The 8,976-nt window shown below is 40.7% G+C and overlaps 1 pseudogene; it reads left to right on the top strand.

The window, feature by feature from the left end:
- Positions 1-1,969: 1,969 nt before the first annotated feature.
- Positions 1,970-8,976, top strand: part of LOC109298627 — a 16,636-nt pseudogene continuing 9,629 nt past the window's right edge.

Here is an 8,976-nt window from a genome sequence, read left to right as displayed (position 1 = left end):
TTTGGACTAAGCAGGTTGTTGATGAATAGGTAACATATTACATGCTAACCAAGATAGAATATTCATGCAATATGATAATTGTACTGTTGCAGGGAACCTAGACCTCTCTTAGCTGGGCATGTCTATTATTTAAATCTAAAAGAAAAAGTAAAATATTATTAGCTGAGGCTGGAATTCAAGGGAGACTAATGGAGTTAAATGCCCAGGTCCTACTGAAATTCAGTGAATTTGGACATATACATAAAACCCATATGCAGTTTTGAAAACTCCAGTCTCAATTATTTTATCTGTAGCATAAACTGATTGGGGGATCGGTTGTTGTGACCAGTGTCATCTTGTTGCTTGATCACAACATGTTGTAGTAATCTCTAATGTACTATACTCAATTTTAGTTATTTTAAGGACACCCTCCTATTAAAACCATGTCTGATGAGGATGGGATAAGTAAATATACAAGTGACTTAGCCCATTTGACTCTGATCCAGTTAATTGCTTATGATGATGCAAGGCTCTCTTTTAAAAAAAAAAACAATATTTGCTGGAGCCCGGAGTTACCTTTCTGATCTTTTCCATTGCACGTGACTGAGCATTCTGTCCACTTAAGCTGCGGAGAGAGAACCATCTATAAAATAGTTAAAATTGTGTAAGGCCAGATTTTTCATAAGTGAAACTTTCCAGAAACATAACAATGTTTCACTAAATATTTTAAAGGTCAGTAACTGAGTTGTAGAGACATCATGTCCACTGTTTTAGAAACTCCCAGTTCATTCTTCTACCACTTCATCTGGAAATTCAATTCGTTATGCTGATCCTGGAATTCTACCATTATATACTCAGATTTCTTGTCCTCACTCTGAAAACCCTAACTATGATGCTCCTTACTTCTTTGTCTCATAACAGATCCCATAATTCCACTCTGCTCTTGATGCCATCCTTAACTCTCCTCTGATCTGCTTCTCCAATAACCATCTCTTTCTTGCATCTTTTTCCACGCTGCTCCAAATGATAAACTGATCTTCAGGGCCAATACTATTTCCTACAAATCTCTCTGGAAGACCTATTTCTTTCATTACATTTACAGAGAATATAGGTTGGGGGCAAGGAAGTAAAGTTATTATTTTCAGTTGTTCATTCAGAAGGCAGAGAGACATCTGTCCTGCTCAAAAGCACTGCAGTTAATAGTGCTCTTTGTAAAGACAGAAGACACCCTAATGCTGAAGAACAACTTCCCAAAGAAGGTAACACTGAACTTAAGCCTGACTGCTTTCACACCATTTTTCAGGAATCACCTTCCTGAAATGAATGAAGGCAAGAAATGGCAACATCAAGAGTACATGCCAAAAAGCTCTCTTAATGAAGAGAGACAAAAAGTAGAGTCACTTATTCATGCCATTGTAAGTACTTCTGTGTCAATGTGAATTTCTGCAGGTAATACCAAGATTATTAAAATAGAGACCTCCTTAAAAATACCTAAGATAGAGCTAAAATGTCTGTAACAGCAATAAATGCCCGTTTTGGGTGGACAGACAAGATATATTACATACAAGTCTGCATTTCTACAAATGTGCTCATTCTTTCAAACCAGGTAACTGGCATCACAAATTACATGAACTGGTTGCATTAAGATAGATAAAAATAAACTTCCACTTGCAATATAGCCACAGTGAGAGACAGCTAGACTGCCTTGATCTACTCTGTAAGTTACAGGCAAACTGTTGGTGCAGTATAGGATAGGCCCTGGCCCTGCACCCAGTGGGACTGTGCTGTACAGATGTGACCTTACCCAGTCTTTACACACAGCTGTGGTTTCCCTATTCTCGCCTGCCACATCTTGATGTCACCCTAGTTATTGTTGGGAGATAGTTTACTTCAGCTGCATATTACCGGAGAAGTGGGTCCAAATCTTCCTTGGGGCTCCAACCTTCCCTACACCTAGTCCTAATGCCACCCTGTTGGTAACACATCCATTATGCCCTTGTTCTCTATGGGCGATAGTCTTCAGTCTGATTCGCAAAGAAAAATGGTGTATAACTTAAAGATGGAGCACGACCCAGGTAAGTTCTGTCAAGTAGAGTCCTTGCTCTTGCATGCTGAGCCTGCCAGTCAGGAAACGACTCAGCCCTGGGGTTGCGGGTCTTACTTCACTGCCCAACCCTCATGAAGAAGTTAATTGGAATGAAAAGAAAACAGGTGGACCCTCCAGGCCCCCTACTACCCACAGCTTAGGCACTTCTGTGTCTGTTCAGGGAGGACCTTAACAGCACCTGCTGCCTTCCCCGGTGCATCAGGGTAGTCCTCCCACCCTCCACTACTATGCTTCTAGTGAGCCTGAAGCCCAACTCTTGCAAGGTATCCATTGCTGGTGGCGAGCCCTCAGCTCCCCTTTCCCCCAGGCTTCCACGGCTTTAAAGTAATAAAAGAAAAAAAACCCAAATAAACAAAACCATGTGGGGTACTGCCAGTGATGCTGACGGCCGATTCCTTCAGCGCATCTTCCTGCCAGCGTTTCCTGCCTTCCCTGCCGCCCCAGCCTTCACAGTTCTTTCTTAGACTATTGGAGCCCTTCCAGGCTCCTGAGACTTAGCTTTCTCAGCTCCACTCACTCCAGAGCTGTCCAGCAGGTGCCCATGTCTTCTTGGTTTGCCTCCTCCCTCTGGCATTTCTCCCTCTTCTCAGCCCTGGCGCTGGGCCAGAAAACCCCTATGCTGCCTCAGGTGAGGCCAAGCTTGATCAAGCAGCTGTTCATGAACTGGGCTGGTCCCCTGTTGCAGCAGGAGGCATCAAGCTTTGCCTTCAGAAGTCTCATCACTTGCTTGGTCTGGTTATACACCATCAAGTTGATTCACCTCCTCAACTTAGCCCAGTCCACCTAGTTCTCAGCAAAAGCCCTGGTCAACCAGAGTGCAGCTGGGTCTGTACTCTGTTCACTTTGCTTTGCACCTTTTGACAGAAGTGAAAGTTGCCCTCTCCATTGATGTACCTGCTGCTCTGAAGGATCAACTCTGTACACAAGGCCTCCGCAATGGCAGCTTGGTAGGCTAGCCAGTCCCCCACAATCGCTGCCTATTTTTCTATCTGTGGAAAGTGATAATAGGGCTGGGCCCAGTACCCTGCTGTTCAGCATCATCATGCCCATTGTTGACTCTGGATTTAGGATCCAGATACCTTGTTCTGGGGGGACCTACCTTCAGACCGAACACAACTTTTCCATTCAATAACAGGCAAAATTTTTGATAAACTGTGATAACAGAAAAAAAATACAATCAAGCAAGTGATTCTATATATCTACCAAATACTAGGGCTGTCATCAGAGTCAAAGTACATCTGGCCAGGCTGCAGCCTTCACTCTGAGGCTCTCTCTTAGGTGTCAGATGTCAGCAGCCTGGAGGTGGGATGCCAAGGCGCACACCCCCTCCAGTAAAGTGGATAAGATGGGTTGGTGGTGTGCCCTCTGTCTATGGTGGCCTTGGGTACCCTCCCAGGGGATGGGGACCCCTCTTAGGGACCCTCTCGGGAAGGAGAAGGGGGACCCTTTGTTACTCTCAAGTCTCTGCTTTTGTATTCTCCTTCTCTCCTGATGACTCTTCATCCATGGCTATCACTGGTTGGTCTTTCTATGTTGACATATGTTCATGTAGTTCATCATATGCACACATACTAATTTGGTCTTTCAAGGCTTTTTTCTGATTTGGTCTGTCCCCCCAAAACACAAGCCCCCCTGCTCTGGGGCCTTATTAGTTGGCGCCACCTTATCTCATGTTATGGAACAGTGTGGTACATGCCACCCTCTTTCCCATGTCCCCCTCTTCCCTGGACTGCCCCCAACTGCAACCATTCTTTGCTGCCCTCAGTGCCCTCTTTCCATACTGCATTTGGAATTCTGCAAAAATTGTACACATTTTCTCTTGGCAAGTGGCCAAAGGGAGCAAGATCTGCCTGGCCAATCTCCTGCTGGGGCAGGTCAAGACGGTGACTCTGAAATGCCACAGAAACTGGCTTGCAGGGGCCAGCTCTGACCATGACTGCCAATTCTTCCACTTCTTGGTCCAGACGTGTCACATTTGAGTTTGGACACTTCACTTGCAACAGAACGGGAACCAGTTTGTGTTGCACTGGGCTACTGTGGAAACATTCTGCAAGGCAGAAGATAGAAAGCTAGTCCTAAATGTGTAACCCCGTAAAGGTTATTGGGAAAGGGGGTTTCAAACTCAGGAGACATAAGCATTTTCATTACAAGTGCTTCATGGTCAGCCCCTAGGAGGACTACACACTTTTGCACTTTCACTTTTTGTTGGTAATATTTTTATAATATTTTTAAAGTCTCTCTCTCCCAGACACACACACACAGTATCCAAACTGATAAGCACTGTTTGCTAATCCTCAAGTATTGCTAATGAAGATAAGTAATCCTCTCTAATCAGATCTATATGAAGCTTCCATTTTTTCATAATAAAACATTTGTGTTACAGATGCCCTGGCAGATTCTACCATCTTGCCATTTTATTGATTCTTAAATAGGAAAGCTATCATACTTCTGACTGCTTCTCATGAGGAGACTAATTAGATTATTTGATCATCTGGTTAATCAAAGCAGGAAATACTTAAGTGTCACAGCTGGTCTCAGACTAAGTATCTAATACCAAGATTTTAAATGAAAACTATGATGTTTTTACTGGGTAAGAATTTAAAAAATGGCTAGAGAGTAAAAACAATACATATCATCTCATAGCTTATGCCTAAAAAGGAAACCTCAACACATCATTACATATAGATATAATTTCATTGCTCTTCTTCCCTCTCTTAAAGACATTTTCTGCAATGATCAGTTCTCAAAAAGAATCAGAGAACTACGCAGATCTCCAATAAAGATTTAAGATTTACAAGGAAAAACCCAGAGAGAAGCAATGTTTTCATTTTAGCTGAGTCCTCAATACATACTATTTTTGCTATGTAGCTGGTACTACAAGTGGACTAGTTCAATGAAAATGTTTGTGTATGAGAGAAATATGATATCACCAACACACTGAGCACATTCCCCCTGTCTGTCTTGTCTTCACTTGCACATATTCAAATCATGAAAATAAAAGCACAGTGAAAAACTAATCTCTTCCTACATTTTACAAGTATATAACTTATATTGTGCTTTTTAACCCAGTATACAAGATGACAATGGAAAATGTATTCATGTAGACACAAAGTTACATCCAGTTTAATAATTTCAGCAATCTCATTTCAGCAAAATCAAATTCAATTCCCCATCATGACCAAATAGGGTGGCACAAGGCCTTTGAGATCTAGTCACGGCCTCAAAGTAACAGTGGGGCCTTGGATAAATTTAATCTCTATGCCTCATTTTCCTTCATATGTAGTTAGCAGTTCTTAGCTTCTTTTTGTAAAGTACTCAGGTATATTCTTGGTGACTGCTAAGAGCAATGTATTTTCATTATGTAATAAGTATGGAATGTAGTGACCACACAAAACAGCATAATCCTGTAACATGCATCCTCACATCCTACACAGACAAAATTCAAGCTATTCAATTCTCCTGTCTCCATAAAAGATACCCTTCAAATGATGTAGGTAGCACTGTAAAAAAAAAATGGAAAAATTGCTCCATATAGTTTTATTTTAATATGTTCCTATGTTCCTATGGTTTCATAGTTATTTTGTGTTTGTTCATGTTAAACTTGAGGTTTACTAAGTAGAAGAAAATTGTACTGTGTAAAGCAACTTTTCTGCTTTACAAGACTGTAGCATTATTTACAGTCATGTCGTGTCCTTCTTCTTTTTGTCCTTACCAAAAGCAAAAAGTCCTTGTAATATTGACTGTCAGAAATTGCTCTTTGTAATCTAATCCAATTTATTTTTTCTTTAATGAGTTTGACTGCAGGACACCCAGGACTTCGGGCAGAAGGACAGGTCAGTCACTTTTTCTTTGGGAAAGCATTGTTTTTATTTCAGAATTGTCTCTTTGATCTTACATGAAACAGTAGATGAGCCATGACCCACAGGAAAGGACGTGCTTTCTTTCTGATCTTGGCCTAACTTCAGGATTATTGCAATGTACAAAATAATGAAGTATATAAGCCAAAGAGTTCAAATGACACATGCAATAGTTTTAGGAGAGCAGCACTGTCTTTTAAAAACGTTATTTTCAAAAAATGATATTTTGGAACAATAGCACATGACATTTCATTATAAACATGTACTACTTATCTGAAATATCGAGCAAATTTTAGAAGCCTAAATAAAAACATAGATTCCTAACTTCAGGAAACAAGCTTTGAAAATTATGATCCTTATCTCTGTTGGATTGTACCTACCATTTTTCAAGCAACATCTGGAGGAGACTTAAGACAAAAAAAAAAATCATAATTTGTTAACCTTAGTTTTTTATGCATCTGAGAGCACTGCGTCAATCACTTTCCCTTCCTGATACCTATCTTGCTGTTTACATGAATAATGTTACTCATGTGTGTTAGTTTTGCAGATTGAAGTCCTTGTTTGTGAGAGCCCATCACTCAGCAAAATACCAAATAAATAAATAAACCCCACAACAATTGGCAAGGGGATTCAGGCTCTTGGCAGATGTGGGAGGGAAGGTGTGATAGGATCTGACTGGGGATCCCCACAATTGTGCTGCCTGCCAAGCACATGTGCATGGCAGGAGGTGTGATTGTAGGATCCAGCATCAGATCCCATCACACCTTATTGCCAGACCATGGGGAGCCCAGGATCATGTTCCTGCATTCCGCCTGCACTGGCAAGTAGAAAGCTCCCATGAGCTACTAACTGCAAGGGCACACCCCAGAACTGGGGTTCCCATCCTGGCCACATTTTAATTAATGACATGATAGCAACCAGCCACAGTTATTACATATTTTTGTGTAATAACTTTGTGGCTTATTCCTTGTTTTATCACACCATTAACTACATGAGCATATGGCTGGGTAACAACTTAAAACAGGATTAACTGGTTTATCACGTTTATCACGTTTTAAGTGTAACATATACCAGGGGCCTCAGAGATCAAATGTGTATCTCGAATTGATTTAAATCCTTAAAAAAACTACTAGATTTATGGTGATGTTTTTCTTTAAATCTGCAGCTAGTGCAACATCCTTGAGTGTGTCACTGGCAGAGATTGAACTCTAGGACTTCTAGGTCTGAAACAATGGTTCTCAAACTTTTTAGCTTCAAGACAGCCCTGGTTACACTCAAGGCACTCCTTGGAAAATGCCAGCTTAGTCTTCACCCTTTTTTTTTTTTTTTACTACAGAAAAATATTAGAGCAATTCTTCTGTTGCAAAGACCTCAAACCACAACAGGTCAGAATGTTGTTGGCATTATGGATTCCTTTTTGAAATCTCTGGGTTTACCTTATGAATCATGCCTAGGCATTTCCACACCTAACCATGCTAATAATACATGATGGCATCCTTAAAAGGATCTCAAGGCACCCAAGTTTTCCACAGCACCCAGGCTGAGAACCACTGGACAGAAAGGATAACGCTTTGAGATAAAATACAAGTCGCTGAAAGCTGTACAGGCCTAAACCTTTACATAGTCTGCCCAGACAAATGAGGATCATAAAGCCATGCTGAGTAAGTTTGGCTCTTCATATGGGCTTCTTCAGGTACAGCTTTGCATTTGCTGAAGTCTGTAACTATTCCATAAATTCTTTGTTGCTCCTTGGCCTTTGGAGCCTCTGTTTCCAATTCAGCTTTTCCTACCCGAGTGTATTTCCTCCTTTTCTTCTATATTAACTTTTATAGAAATGCTCTTAAAGGAGAGCTACATGGGGGAAGAAAGCACAGGAAACAGGACATGCCAAGATTCTTTTTGCACCGAAGCCACTATCATAAATGGTACAGAATATCAGTATAAAATGGGTACAGAAATTGTCATCCCCCAGAAGTTTTGTTGGAATGTAAATGAGAAATTTGCTACAGAACACAATACAAACTATCTCGTCCCCTGTCCCTCGGCAAAAAAAGTCCTATATTTTGCTTTTAAAAAGTCTGAGACAAAACTTGCATAATGTTTGCTAGTTGAGAGTAGTGGGGGATGTTTTGGGAAGATACGAGCAATTTTCTTGTATAACTGCAAACTGACTGGCAGTAAGAAAAATGTCACTAAAAGTATTCTCTCCCCCAGCCTTTTTATGAATAGTCATAGCAAGTTAAACATAAGGATCATGTTCCTAAGTGATTTAAAATCATAATGCTCTATTTTCAATGCCCTGCAGACCATCTCCTTTTGGTTCTCAAATAATACATGCCTTTGTTCTGCTGTTATTACACAGCATTGCTCTTAATCACTGATAACTGAATTCCAACTCATTGCAAACATTGCTGTCTTATTTTTGTTGAGATGATTCTATGCATGTCTTTATTACTGCTGGTACTCTTCAATTTGTATTATTTCATTCACATGGTTATGGTAATAGGGAGTAAAAATGCAAAAATTCTCAGCAAGAACATGCAAATCTATTATCAACATCATTATTTAGTACAGGGGCAGGCAATTATTTTGACTGGAGGTATGCTTAACGAGTTTTGGTGAGCTGGCAAGGTGGCAAGCTGGCAAGGGTGGCCCCACTCCCTAGTCGGCATCTTGGGACCAGAAGTCCTGCCCCTAACTCTGACCTTTGCCACTGGAAGTCCCTCCCCTTACTGCTAGAAGTACTTATTTTGGGAAGGAGTTTGCCATCTTGGAACCAGAAAAAAAAACAACAAATTATATACTACAAATCAAACATCCTTAATAATATATTTTAATTTTATTTTTAAAAAATATTTTTGTCCTGATTTGTGTGCATTTGTACTGTATACAAAGAAGTGATTGCATATTAGCTCAAAATGAAGTCTTACCCTTGTATATTGGTGGGGGGGTATGGAGAGGTGCAGAGGGGTATGGGGTTTGTGGCAGGTTATGGGTGCGTGAATACGTATGTATGTGGGAGTATATGTGGCT

This window comes from Gavialis gangeticus, unplaced genomic scaffold, assembly GCF_001723915.1.
Source record: "Gavialis gangeticus isolate Ggan-Ray unplaced genomic scaffold, GavGan_comp1, whole genome shotgun sequence".
In the NCBI taxonomy this organism is placed as follows: domain Eukaryota; kingdom Metazoa; phylum Chordata; order Crocodylia; family Gavialidae; genus Gavialis; species Gavialis gangeticus.
Note: the sequence above shows the minus strand (reverse complement) of the source record. Positions and strands in the feature narration are given on the sequence as shown.